Source organism: Capricornis sumatraensis, chromosome 4 (genome assembly GCF_032405125.1).
Source record: "Capricornis sumatraensis isolate serow.1 chromosome 4, serow.2, whole genome shotgun sequence".
Taxonomy (NCBI): domain Eukaryota; kingdom Metazoa; phylum Chordata; class Mammalia; order Artiodactyla; family Bovidae; genus Capricornis; species Capricornis sumatraensis.
The window spans coordinates 143882940-143897079 of NC_091072.1; the positions used below are offsets into that span (position 1 = coordinate 143882940).

Consider the following 14140-nt stretch of genomic DNA (forward strand, 5'->3'; position numbering starts at 1 on the left):
GGGTCTCAAAGAGTCATTCACAACATAGTGGCTAAACAACAACATAATCAAATGAACCAATTCTTCAAAGTAAATCTTCCACACATTCTATTAGTTCTGTTTTCCTGGAGAACCCTGACTGTCATAGGAAATTAATTCCTTACAAAGCAAACTGACTTAAGGGGACAGGGGACAGGAAGAATGCAAAATGCATTCTATTTCCTTTGCTTCCTTGGCTGGACAATTTGGAAGCACAAGTGTTTGATAGGCTCACAGGAGGCATCAAAAAGAATGAACAGTCTGCTCAGCTTTGTCTAAAGATTAAACACCTTAACCTTTTAAAATGTATTTATTTATATACTTATTCATTTATTTATAAGATTTATTCATATTCACTAAAGATGTAAATTTATAGAATTTATAACTACAAAAAACATAATATAAATCAATAGAAGTGCTGCTAAGCAAAATTGATATGACCATAAAGTGAAATAGTATGCAATAATAAAGTAAAACTATAATAGTGTGTGGAAGGAGCTATAAGATGTTGAGGAACTTGCTTGGTCATATGATAGTTCTATTTTAAATTTTTTCAGGAAATTCCATAATGTTTTCCATAGTGGCTTACCAATTTAAATTTTTACCAGCAGTGCACAAGTGTTCCCTTTTCTACACATTCCTCCCAAAACTTGTCTCTTGTCTTTTTGATAATATCCAATCTAACATTGTAGCTTTGATTTTTGTCTCTGATGATTAGTGATGTAGAACATCTTTTCATGTTCCTGCTTGCTGTCTGTATATCTTCTTTATAAAAATGTCTATTCATTTCCTCTCCTCATGTTTTAATTAAATTGGATGGTTTTTGTTGTTGTTCTTGCTGTCAGATTTTGGGACTGTGGGCTGGGACTCTAGTTCTGTTGTTGGTCAAGGCTTCTCTGGACCAGTACTTAACCCACACATACACTCAATCAACGTGTGTAGGGATGACACAGATGGGTTTATGGGAAGAAAGCAGGACTGAGAATTTGTGAGCTTTCCCAAGAAGATAGAAGTTAAGACTCTGAGTTTTGTCACTGCTCCCAATGTGGCTTTAGCAGGGTAGGGGGCCTACTAAGCTTAGACCCATCGTCCTGCCCAGAGTTCTACCAGGGCTTGGTATCATCATCCACCTTTGGTGGGAGAGGAGGTCTTTTCTGTGTTCAGAGGGAGCTATGGTAAAGAATCAGCTTGCAATGCAGGAGAGTAGGGTTCAATCCTTGGGTTGAAAGATCCCCCCAGAGAAGGGAATACCAACCCACTCCAGAATTCTCACCTGGAGACTTCCATGGACAGAGGAGATTGGCAGGCTGCAGTCCATGGGGTTGCAAAGAGTTGGCCATGACGGAGAGACTAACACTTATTTTTTTGCTGCTGAAAAGCGGAACGTTTTCATAACAAAAAATATGTGATTATTGATAGACACCAATTCATTAAATGCATTTTAATCTCATTGAAACAGGCTTATTTTGGTATTTACTCAGGTATTTGCATTTTCTCAACACATTCTTCTTTGTTTTGTTTGGAATCAACTTTCTGGTCACAAGATAAGGTGACCAGGTTACCTAGGTTACCTAATTTTTTTTTTTTCAGAGCAATCGTTTATATCAAACATGGTCAAAGCAATCTAATTTTCCTATAGTCCCAGTGTAACAGAGTTCCTCAACATATTCTCTTTGTAAAAATATGTTTTTTTTCTTGAGCTCTGATGTTTCATACTCATGAGCCAACATTATCTTATTTTAACAAAGTTCTATTTTAGCTCTATTCTATTTGTAGGAAACTAATAAAAGAAGTACGTTCATTTTCGGTATCAGATCCTGGCCTCCTGCAGACGTTTTGAAATGTTTCTGATATGGCGGTCAGTTATACAACTGATGGACACAGATTGCTTTCACTTTCTACTTGTGTATACTCTACTCAACAAAATGGAGAGTGGCTGTCTCCAGTTCTTTCCAGGATGCCTTAGGTTACAGGGAACACCTATTTTCACCAATGATTTTAAGATGTGATGGAGTTTCAGTTCTTAAAGAAGCCAAATAATTGTTTACATTAGTCTACAATTCACAGTTTTAGTTGAATGGTAGAGATCTATGAAGAAATCACACCACAGATGGGAGCCTAGAAGCCAAAGTCAAGCATCAGGAAGTGTGCTGGCCCCTAACTGAGCCTGTTCCATGGCAAAGACTCAGGCCATCCTGAAATTGCTTCTCCAGGAAGCCATCACATTCCAGGAAATGAGTTCATAGTCCAATATCACCAAATGTATAAGGAAGACCAACAACAGAAAATAAAACCTACAGTAACCATCAACAAAATAATTTTCACCTAAGAAAATAGAATTAGCGGAACAATTTATAAAAAATATGTAAATAAAAGAGCACGTATAAAACATGCAGCTCACCACTGAGTTGAGGTGACAAGGAAGTCTAAATATCCTTAATCTTTTAACTCATAATTAAAATTTATCCTGAGAGGCCTTCTTTCTGATGGAAGGCAGTCATTTTCAGCTTGTGCCAGCTATCAGTTTACCGTGTTTTATCTACAATCTTTGCTTTCATTGCTTGATCTGTATTAGTGGGCTGGACTCTAAGCTATTTACCCTGCAGTGAGCTGGTGGTAAACTTGTGACAAGAAGACATTGGAGGGATATTGAGGAGGAAGGGTCTTCTTTTCCTGATTCTGATATTTCTGTTCAGCTTTCTCTTTTTGCTCTTGCTACACTATGGCATGAAACTGACATTAAAAATGGTGCTAAACCATCAATAAACCTGTGGTGATAAGAGGACAAATGAAAAATTATTATGAAGTTTGGATATTACTTAGCCATAACAAAGGCTGCAACATGGATGACCCTTAAAAATATTGTGCTAAGTGAAAGAAACCTGTCATCAAAGTTCACAGTCATATGATTCTATGTGTATAAACTATCCAGAATAGGCTAACCTGTAGACATAGACACAGATGGGGTTTTGATGGTGATTGGGTGTGCTGGTGTGTAATGGGAAAAATGAAATGAAGTGTTAGTTGCTCAGTTGTGTCCAACATTTTGTGATCCCATGGACTTTAACCCACCAGGCTCCTCTGTCCATGGGATTTCCCAGGCAAGAATACCGGAATGGGGTGCTATTCCCTACTCCAGGGGGTCTTCCCGACCCAGAGGTAAAATTCTGGCCTCCCACACGGCAGCAGCTTTTTTATCATACCATCTAAGCCACCAGGGAAGCCCAAAGCAACTACTTAATGGGTATGGGGTTTCTTCTTGGGCTGATTAAAATGTTGTGAATGTACTTAGTACCACTGAATTATTTATTTTAAAAGAGTTAAGTTTACATGACAGGAACTCCCCTACACACAAGCCTTGAAGTTGCAAACTTTCAAAGATGTGAACACATGTTGAAGGCCTGATGGAATTGGAGGCCCAGAGAAAGGATGATGAGAGACAAGAAGAAGAAGTAACTAAAGAACTAAAGAGATTCACAACACAAAAAATGGCACAGAGGTTTTATTTCAAGAGGCACTGTTAGTTTTTGAGGCACAGGACCCGAACATAGAACAGGACACAAAGGTTGCACAGCCATTCAGAACTCAATCCAGTGTTACCTCATCAGCTATGATGAGGAAAAAAAGAGCCAGAACCCAGACGTCACTGGATTGTTTTTTAAAGAGGGGAGGTAGAATTGAATCCAGCAAGGAACCAGAACCTGAGCCATCAGCATCAGTTGTGAGTGAAGCTGCAGTTTACCTTCGATCTCCTATTGCTGACAATCCTTCGGCTCTACCATCTTCCACCTCCTCTCCCTCCTCCGGTCAGTAGTTCTTCTTGCCTGTTCACTAGATGCCAGCCCCTGTGTGCCAGCAGTTGTACTGGACATCTGAACTTTACAAGGTAATGTGCTATAAGGTTACAATTATTTTCTCTACTTACTGTTTGCTTTTTGAATATTATTTCTCTGGAAAGTATTTTAAACCTATTGCTGCCAGTACAGTAACACATCACCAATAGTGTTAGTTGGGTACCTAGGCTAACTTTGTTGGGGTTACAAACAAATTGGCCTTATGAACACACTCACAGAACAGAACTTGTTTGTAGGTACTGGATATATTGTATTTTATTTCAATATAAAAAAAAAAAAACTACTCTGCAGTAACACTACTACAATGTGGAAAAAAAATCACATTTAAGGTGATTTCACAATTTAAAAAATGGGAGTGTCAAATGAAGGAAAAAATGGAGGATTAGAAACAGAAGAAGCCAATGTTATGTAATTAATGACCCTCCCCCAAAATAATCTGAAACAGTGTATTATAAAATAAATGAAACAAAAGCAAACCTTTTTTTTTTTTTTTTTTTCCAGCAAGAGGAATGCTTAGAATTTATTGCTGGACTAAACTCTATCTTGCTGTGAGATCTTTAGCATCACTTTTTAAAAATAATTAAGTAGAACTTTTAGAATTGAACAATTTGTTAAATTTTTAATGAATCAAAGAAATAGCTGACTAAATTAATGGGTAATTTATGGCTGGCTTTATTTTTTGGGGGCTCCAAAATCACTGCAGATGGTGATTGCAGCCATGAAATTAAAAGACGCTTACTCCTTGGAAGGAAAGTTATAACCAACCTAGATAGCATATTGAAAAGCAGAGACATTACTTTGCCAACAAAGGTCCATCTAGTCAAGGCTATGGTTTTTCCGGTAGTCATGTATGGATGTGAAAGTTGGACTGTGAAGAAAGCTGAGCGCCGAAGAATTGATGCTTTTGAACTGTGGTGTTGGAGAAGACTCTTGAGAGTCCCTTGGACTGCAAGGAGATCCAACCAGTCCATTCTACAGGAGATCAGCCCTTGAAAGGAATGATGCAAAAGCTGAAACACCAGTACTTTGGCCACCTCTTGCAAAGAGTTGACTCATTGGAAAAGACCCTGATGATGGGAGGGATTGGGGGCAGGTGGAGAAGGGGACAGCAGAAGATGAGATGGCTGGATGGCATCACCGACTCGATGGACGTGAGTTTGAGTGAACTCCGGGAGATGGTGATGGACAGGGAGGGCCTGGCGTGCTGCAATTCATGGGGTCGCAAAGAGTCAGACACGACTGAGTGACTGAAATGAACTGAACTGTTGCGTGTAACTTAAACCTGAGGAAAATAAAGAGATTAAAAGCTGTGAGAAGTTTAAAAAACTTGGATAATAGAATGATGCCAGAAAATATTTAATAAGAACTCTAGAGAAATAAATGAAATAAAAAGATAAGAGAGGGGCAATATTTGAGGAGTCAATTACAAATAATTTTCCAGAACTCTCATTATTGGATAATGAAAATATAAATAGTTACAATTCCTTTTAAGAAACATTTGTCAATATCTATTAAACCTTAAGAATGTCCATTTTCTATAAGCTTACAGTTTTGGGGAAACAGTGGAAACAGTGTCAGACTTTATTTTTGGGGGCTCCAAAATCACTGCAGATGGTGATTGCAGCCATGAAATTAAAAGACGCTTACTCCTTGGAAGAAAAGTTATGACCAACCTAGGTAGTATATTCAAAAGCAGAGACATTCCTTTACCGACTAAGGTCCGTCTAGTCAAGGCTATGGTTTTTCCTGTGGCCATGTGTGGATGTGAGAGTTGGACTGTGAAGAAGGCTGAGCGTCGAAGAATTGATGCTCTTGAACTGTGATGTTGGAGAAGACTCTTGAGAGTCCCTTAGACTGCAAAGAGATCCAACCTGTCCATTCTGAAGGAGATCAGCCCTGGGATTTCTTTGGAAGGAATGATGCTGAAGCTGAAACTCCAGTACTTTGGCCACATCATGCGAAGAGTTGAGTCATTGGAGAAGACTTTGATGCTGGGAGGGATTGGGGACAGGAGGAGAAGGGGACGACCCAGGATGAGATGGCTGGATGGCGTCACTAACTCGATGGATGCAACTCTGAGTGAACTCTGGAAGTTGGTGATGGACAGGGAGGCCTGGCGTGCTGCGATTCATGGGGTCACAAAAAGTCGGACACGACTGAGCGACTGAACTGAACTGAACTGTAGTTTTCTACTAGAGAGAAACTCTCAGAATAAGCACCTGTGCTGTAATACTTTGCAGCACTATTTTAATAAGGAAATAACGGAATCAAATTAGCTGAGTCTTTCACAGGGCAAGTCTCTTAAGATACTCTGTCTTCATATATTAGGAAATTTGCCTTTCATCATGGGGACAGAGTACTACTCAAAAATTAAGCATTATACAAGTTAAATTTAACTGAGGAAAAACTCATTAACAGAGTTTAAAATAAAATATGTGAATAATACATAAGTTCACAAAGAGATTACTAATTTTATGAAGAGCTGATGAAATATCATGCTCAGAATAAAGCTAATGAGTACTATGCAGAAGCATGTCTCTTTCTGACCCTGGTTCAAAATCAGTTGTGGAGTTACATTATGCACAATTCTGACGGGCTTGATTGTTTGAATAGTTCACAGACTATACATAGCAGATTAAAAGTAAAGGATGAAAATATACCTAGAGGGGAGCATTAGGTTACATGGCAGAGAATGACAGCTGGAAGAAAAAGCAAATACTGAAGATGTATTTAACAAAAAGCTTGTCATTTTGTGTCCCTTAGTTTGGAGGTGTATACTAGTATTTCTACATATTCTGGACAAACAGTTATTTCTATTTATCTTGAGGTCTTCATTATATTACAATATAGTTTACAGTGGATTATTTGATTTTTTTCTTTCTTTTTTTTTTTTTTTGGTCACAGAAAGGAACACCATAAAAATATAGCTGTGAAGAAAATTCCCTTTCTAATCAGTTAAACGAAAATCTTGAATTCAACTTCTCACCATCTGGATCATGACCAAAGCAGTCTGTTTTGTCTGTTTGTTTGAACAGATTTTCCTGCTTTTTAGTCATGTTTCATTGTTCTTTGAAAACTCTTAGCATGTCTCTTGAGAAGGCTTCGTTTCTGGAAGACAAAGCTGACTCCAGAGACCTCTGGTTGTTCTTGTTCAATCGTTCAATCCCCATGGATTGCAGCATGCCAGGCTTCCCTCCCCTTCACTATCTCTCAGAACTTGCTCAAACTCAGGTCCATTAAGTCGATGATGCCATCCAACCATCTCATCTTCTGTCACCCCCGTCTCCTCCTGCTTTCAATCATCCCCAGCATCAGGGTCTTTTCCAATGAATCAGCTCTTCACATCATATGGCCAAAGTATTGAAGCTTCAGCTTCAGCAACAGTCCTTCCAATGAATATTCAGGATTTATTTCCTTTAGGATTGACTGCTTTGATCCCTTTGCAGCTGAAGGGACTCTCAAGAATTTTCTCCAACACCACAGTTCAAAAGCATCAATTTTTTGATGTTCAGCCTTCTTTATGGTCCAATTCTCATCCGTCCATGACTACTAGAAAAACCATAGCTTTGACTATGCTAACCTTTGTCAGCAAAGTGAGGTCTGCTTTTTAACATGCTGTCTAGGTTTGTTATAGCTTTTCTTCCAGGGAACAAGCGTCTTTTAATTCTGTGCCTGCAGTCATCATCTGCCTTAATTTTGAAACCCAAGAAAATAAAATCTGTCACTGTTTTACTTTTTCTCCATATATTTGCCATGACATGATGGGACTGGATGCCATGATCTTCATTTTTTGAATGTTGAGTTTTAAGCCAGCTTTCACTCTCCTCTTTCACCTTCATCAAGAGGCTTTTAGTTCCTCTTCACTTTCTGCCATTAAAGTGGTATCATCTGCCTATTTGAGGTTGTTGATATTTCTTCCAACAATCTTGATTCCAGCTTGTGAGTCATACAGTCCAGCATTTCACATGATGTACTCTGAGTCTAAGTTAAGTAAGCATAGTGACAATATACAGCCTTGACATACTCATTTCCCAACCTTGAACCAGTCCATTGTTCCATGTCTGGTTCTAATGATTGCTTCTTGTCCTGCATGCAGGCTTCTCAGGATGCAGGTAAGGTGATCTGGTATTCCCAACTCGTTAAGAATGTTCCAGTTTGTTATGATCCACACAGTCAAAGGCTTTAGTGTAGTCAATGAAGGAGAAGTAGATGTTTCTTTTGAATCCCTTTGCTTTTTCTAACACCCAACTTTGCTTTTTCTATGTTGACACTTTGATCCCTTGTTCCTCTGCCTTTTCTAAATCCAGACTGTACATCTGGAAATTCTCAGTTCACGTACTGCTGAAGCCTAGTTTGAAGGATTTATCATACAGCATAGTTTTACTAAGCTTCCCAGGTGGCGGTAGTGATTAAGAACCTGCCTGACAATGCAGGAGACATAAGAGACAGGGGTTAGATCCCTAGTCAGGAAGATCCCCTGGAGAAGGAAATGGCAACCCAGTATTCTTGCCTGGAGAATTCTATGGACAGAGGAGCCTGGAGGGTTACAGTCCATGGGGTTGCAAAGAGTCAGGACACAACTGAAGCAGTTTAGCACATAGTTTTACTGCTTTAATAATCCCCTGGGCTCTACCAGTTCATCCCTTCCAACTTCTCCACCTTGGTCCTTCAGACAGATCTTTTTACCATCTGCATGATTTTGCCTTTTCCTGAATATCAAATTGTTGGAATTTTACAGTATATTGCCTTTCAGATTGCCTTCTTTCACTTCGTAACCTACATTAGAGGTTATTTTATGTCTTTTCTTGACCTGAGAACTTTTTAAAGTCCCAGAATATTATGTCATTGCCTGGAAAGTCTAGAATGTGTTTCACTATTTATTTATTGACAGGAATCTTGGTTATTTCCAAGTCTTGGCAGTCATGAATGCAACACACCTGTGCAGGTTTGGCATAAGCATAAATTTTCAATTCATTTGTATAAATGCCAAAAATGAGATTTTTGGAGCATATGATCAGTATATTATTATTATTATTATTTTTTAAAAACTGCCAAACTGTCTTCTAAATAATCATCTCCTCTTTATTATCAACAATTGGTGAAACTTCTAAATCATTTCAGGGATTGAAAGAATCCACTAGAAAAAACAATTTGTTGCTCAAAGATTGATTTCTGCAGTTGCTGTCTTGTTTTAAGAATATGTTCATAAACTCTGTTCCAACTGGACCAATCACTGTGGGGCAGATCCTCGTCTTTGAAATCTGATCACCTCATGAAAGCCCAAGTAAGGGTGATGGAGACATGTGATGATATATTTAAGATCATTTAAAAATCAAAATGGAGTAGCTATGGTTCATATATCCAAAATGGAGCCAGGTAGCCATCTGTGGATGTGGTTTTAGAAGCATTCTTTTTTTTTTTTTTTTTTTTGAGTGATGTTGATATTTATTGACATCAATGCAAAACAAGCTAAGTTGAACAGGAACAAATATTGGTGCAGTTTCCTTCCTGGAGAGGGTAGGCACTCAGCTCATGAGACCTAAAGTCAAACAAAGACTGGATTGTCAAGAACCAACTAAGGGTTAAAGTTTACAAATATAAAAATTACTAAAGGCAAAAGGAGATGTTTTAAAAAAAATTTTTTTACACTAATCTCACGTAAGCAAACAAAGAACTAAACTGAAAGTGAAAGTTGCTGAGTTGTGTCCGACTCTTTGCAACCCCATGGACTACATAGTCCATGGAATTCTCCAGGCCAGAATACTGGAGTGGGTAGCTGTTCCCAAACTAATCCTAAAACTTTAGGACATAAGATATCGACATGACATGACTATTTAAATTTCTGCATAAGTGAAAATGTGTTATATCCTTCACTGTACTTGTATTACAATTACATGCTTCTTGCTTCTACACTACACAAAGTCAACAGTTATCACCAACAATGACTATAACTAGATCTGAACGAGACTTCACAGTGACTCTGCTCCATTGAAATTTAAGAAAATTCAATCCAGGATTAAGAAAACCTTTTGATTTTAAAGCCAGTTCTTCTATCTTCTTCTCGTGTCATACCTAAATAAGTCCTCTCGTGATACTTCTTGCCTGCAAACTGCAATGCGTGTCCTCTCCCCCTCAGCTTTGTCTGACACTTTAAATTTGTAGGAACTGCATAAAAAATGAAAATTGTACTTCCAATCTGAACCTGCAATCGGGTTCCTGCTTTAACGCAAAACATACTCCTCTGCAGTGTACCCCACCAGCACAGCGACCCCCTTTCTCTCTCTCTCTCTATTCCTTTGCCCTGAAGGCACTTCTGGATTGCTTAATTCGTGCTCTTTGGCTGCCTAGACAGTCAGGACACCTAAGGCCATTTGGACCTATCACTCCTCGCTTCCTTCTTTTCTATGGCTAATACCACTTTCCTGCTTTCTTTCTATGGCTGAATCTCCAGACTTGGTGCTGTCATCAGGGGGACAGAGTCGATTTCGGCTTCGGGCTCCTGGCTGGTAAAGCTGCATCGCCGGGCGATCCTTAATCTTTGGTTCATCCTTTAATTTGTCCCTTTCTGGAATTCTGTCTATCTTCTTTAGCTTTTCTATATCTTTCCGTTTTCGTTTCTCTTCTTCTTTCCACTTTCTCCTCTCTTCTTCTCTTTGTCTTTTTCTTTCTATTTCTCGCCGCCTCCTTTCTTCTCTCTTTTCTTCTCTCATCCTCTGCTTGTTTTTCAGGAAGCTCAAAAGTGGAGTTGTCTTTTTAGCTATTAGTTCTCTATTTTTTGCTTCTATTTCCTCTAGCAGTGTCTCTGGAGTAGATGTCATTTTCTCATTATCTGCAGCATAGCTCTCCAAAAATTTTCTATATTCTGGATCATCATCAATAGTTCCAACTTTAGTATCTCTTTTCTTAGTCTTCTTTTTTGCAGCTTTTTGAAAAGGTGCAAATTCTACGATGGCAGGATATTCCTGACCTTTATTGTCAAGGAATACATAACCATCAAAACGATCCCTGAACAAAATAATGTCCTCTTGGTTTTTAAAGTTGATGTATGCTCTTGCATACATATGAGGATACAAACTAGTATCATTAGAAAAAAACTCAAAATAATCATGCTCAGGCATAGGCTGAAGATGTTCCTGAAGCTGCTCCTTGGTCAAAGTGGGCGGTAATCTCCGAATTACCACCTGGGGGAGTCAAGAGGGTTACTCGCTTCTCCTTAGGCCTGTGCTCCTTCTCCTCCTTCATGGCCACAGCTTCGCTCCTCACCGCGGTAGCTCGGCCTAAACGCCGCTACCAGAAGCATTCTTGCATCACTGTGAACTTGAACTTTCTGGATTGCATCAAACTCAAGAACACCTCCAATCTTTTTTGGGGATGTGCCACAAAGCATGCTGATAGAACCTGTGCCCCTGCCCTGGAATTTCCAAGTCTTAACCATTGAACCAGAATGACAGGGAAGTCCCCAGCCTTTTCCTAAACAACATCTGCAAGCTACTGTCAACTGCAGACATTGTTACAAAGTGCACGCTTCCCCAACCTGGAACTATATAACCATTTTGAACCCCTAACCATTCTTGTTTAAACAAGCACCTTTGAGTTCAGTTCAGTTCAGTTCAGTCTCTCAGCTGTGTCTGACTCTTTGTGACCCCATGAACCATGCCAGGCCTCCCTGTCCATCACCAACTCCTGGAATTCACTCAATCTCATGTCCATCGAGTTGGTGTTGCCATCCAGCCATCTCATCCTCTGTCATCCCCTTCTCCTGCTGCTCCTTTATTTCTTCCCAATTCCAATCCCAATCCTTGACAATTTATGTAAACTTGCAGTTAAACTCTCCCTATTTTTTAGTCTTAGAACACAATCCAAGCCTTTGATCTGTGTCCCCTGAGAGCTGTAGTGCTAACAAACCACAAATCAATGCCTTTAGAGTATGTGTGTGTGTGTGTGTGTGTGTGTGTGTGTTTACAGCCAGGGTTTCTGTTCCCAGAAGTCTTGGCTAACACAAGTTAAACTCCAAAGAGACAGAGCCTCATCCCCACCATGCTAGCCAGGGTGACTCCCAGGCTATGGAGATTATGCAGACTTTCTCTTGCTCTGCCAGGATGGGATCCAGCATGGCAGACTGTCTGAGCAGAGAGCTGTCCTTTTAGATCCACCAGGCCCCCATCAGGTGTTTTGCAGCTTAGAAAGAAACCAAAGATCACTAACCTCAGGGTATTCTTTTTAAAATGGTTCTGAAGTAGGAGATAGCTGGACTGCTGATGTTTGTCAAGTGAAGTAAAATTGAGCCTTTGTTCTCACCCAGACAGTCCATGGACAAAGCTAGTGGCAGAAGTTGAGCCCTGCTAAAGTGAAGAGATAAGGTACCCACTCCTAAGGTCAAGGAAGACTTCCCTGTCTGCACATGTGCAGGAAGGCTTCTTGGGAATCAAACCAGGAGGGGTCCCCACCCCATGATAAGTATGGACATGCACCAATAGGTCTCTGAAGTGGGATCCATCTTAGAAAAATGCTGCACACACAACTTGGGGAGGATCCAAGGACCAGTCAGGAGTGAAGAAAGAAACAAGATAAGTGGCCAGAGGTTTAAATAGTGTGAAAAGGCAAAAAGATATGACACTGAAACATGAAATACCCAGGTCGGTAGGCACCCAATATACTACTGGAGAAGAGTGGAGAAATAATTCTAGAAAGAATGAAGAGATGGAGCCGCAGCAAAAACAACACTCAATTGTGGATGGGACTGGTGATGGAAGTAAAGTCTGATGCTGCAAAGAGCATTATTGCATAGGACCCTGGAATGTGAGGTCCATGAATCAAGGTAAATTAGAAGTGCTCAAACAGATGACAAGAGTGAATATCAACATTTTAGAAATCAGTGAACTAACATGGATTAGAATGGGCAAATTTAATTCAGATGAACATTATATATACTACTGTGGGCAAAAATCCCTTAGACGAGATAGAGTAGCCCTCATATGACTATGAGTCCTAAATGCAATTCAATTCAGTTCAGTTCAGTCGCTCAGTCATTTCTGACTCTTTGCTACCCCATGGACTGCAGCACACCAGGCTTCCTTGTCTATCACCAACTCCCAGAACTTCTTAAATTCATGTCCATCGAGTCAGTGACATCATCCAACCACCTCATGCGCTGTCATCCCCTTCTTCTCCATCATTCAATCTTTCCCAAATCAGGGTCTTTTCCAATTAGTCATTTGTTCACATCAGATGGCCAAAGTATTGGAGTTTCAGCTTCAACGTCATTCCTTTCAATGAATATTCAGAACTGATTTCCTTTACTATCGACTGGTTGGATCTCTTTGCAGCCCAAGAGACTCTAAAGAGTCTTCTCCAACACTACAGTTCAAAACCATTAGTTCTTTGGGGCTCAGCTTTCTTTAGAGTCCAACTCTCAAATCCAAACATGACTACTGGAAGAACCATAGCTTTGACTAGACAGACTTTGGATGGCAAAGTAACGCCTCTGCCTTTTAATATTCTGTCTAGGTTGGTCATAGCTTTTCTTCCAAAGTGCAAGTGTCTTTTAACATCATGGGTGCACTCAATGTCTGTGGTGATATTGGAGACCAAAAAGATAAATAAAGTATCTTACTGATTCCATTGCTTCCCCATCTATTTACCATTAAGTGATGTAACAGGATGCCATGATCTTAGGTTTCTGAATGTTGAGTTTTAGGCCAACTTCTTCACTCTCCTCTTTCACTTTCATCAAGAGGCTCTTTAGTTCTTCTTCACTTTCTATCATAAAGATGGTGTCATCTGTATATCTGAGGTTATTGATATTTCTCCTAGCAATCTTGATTTCAGCTTGTGCTTAATCAAGCCTAACATTTTGCATGATGTACTCTGCATAGAAGTTAAATAAGCAGGGTGACAATATATAGCCTTATCTTGACGTACTCCTTTCCCAATTTGAAACCAGTCTGTTGTTCCATGTCTGGTTCTAACTGTTGCTTCTTGACCTCCATACAGATTTCTCAGGAGGCAGGTCAGGTGGCCTGGTATTCCTATCTCTTGAAGAATTTTTCACAGTTTGTTGTGACATATACAGTCAAAGGCTTTGGTGTAGTCAGTAAAGCAGAAGGAGATGTTTTTCTGGAACTATGATCCAGCAGATGTTGGCCATTTGATCTCTGGTTCCTCTGCCTTTTCTAAATTCAGCTTGAACATCTGGAATTTCATGGTTCACGTACTGCTGAAGCCTGGCTTGGAGAATTTGGAGCATTATTTTGCTAGTGTGTGAGATG

At 39.7% G+C, this 14140-nt stretch overlaps 1 pseudogene; it reads right to left on the bottom strand.

Moving 5' to 3' along the window:
• Positions 1–9581: 9581 nt before the first annotated feature.
• On the bottom strand, positions 9582–11114 carry LOC138078925 (regulator of nonsense transcripts 3B pseudogene; annotated as a pseudogene).
• Positions 11115–14140: the final 3026 nt, after the last annotated feature.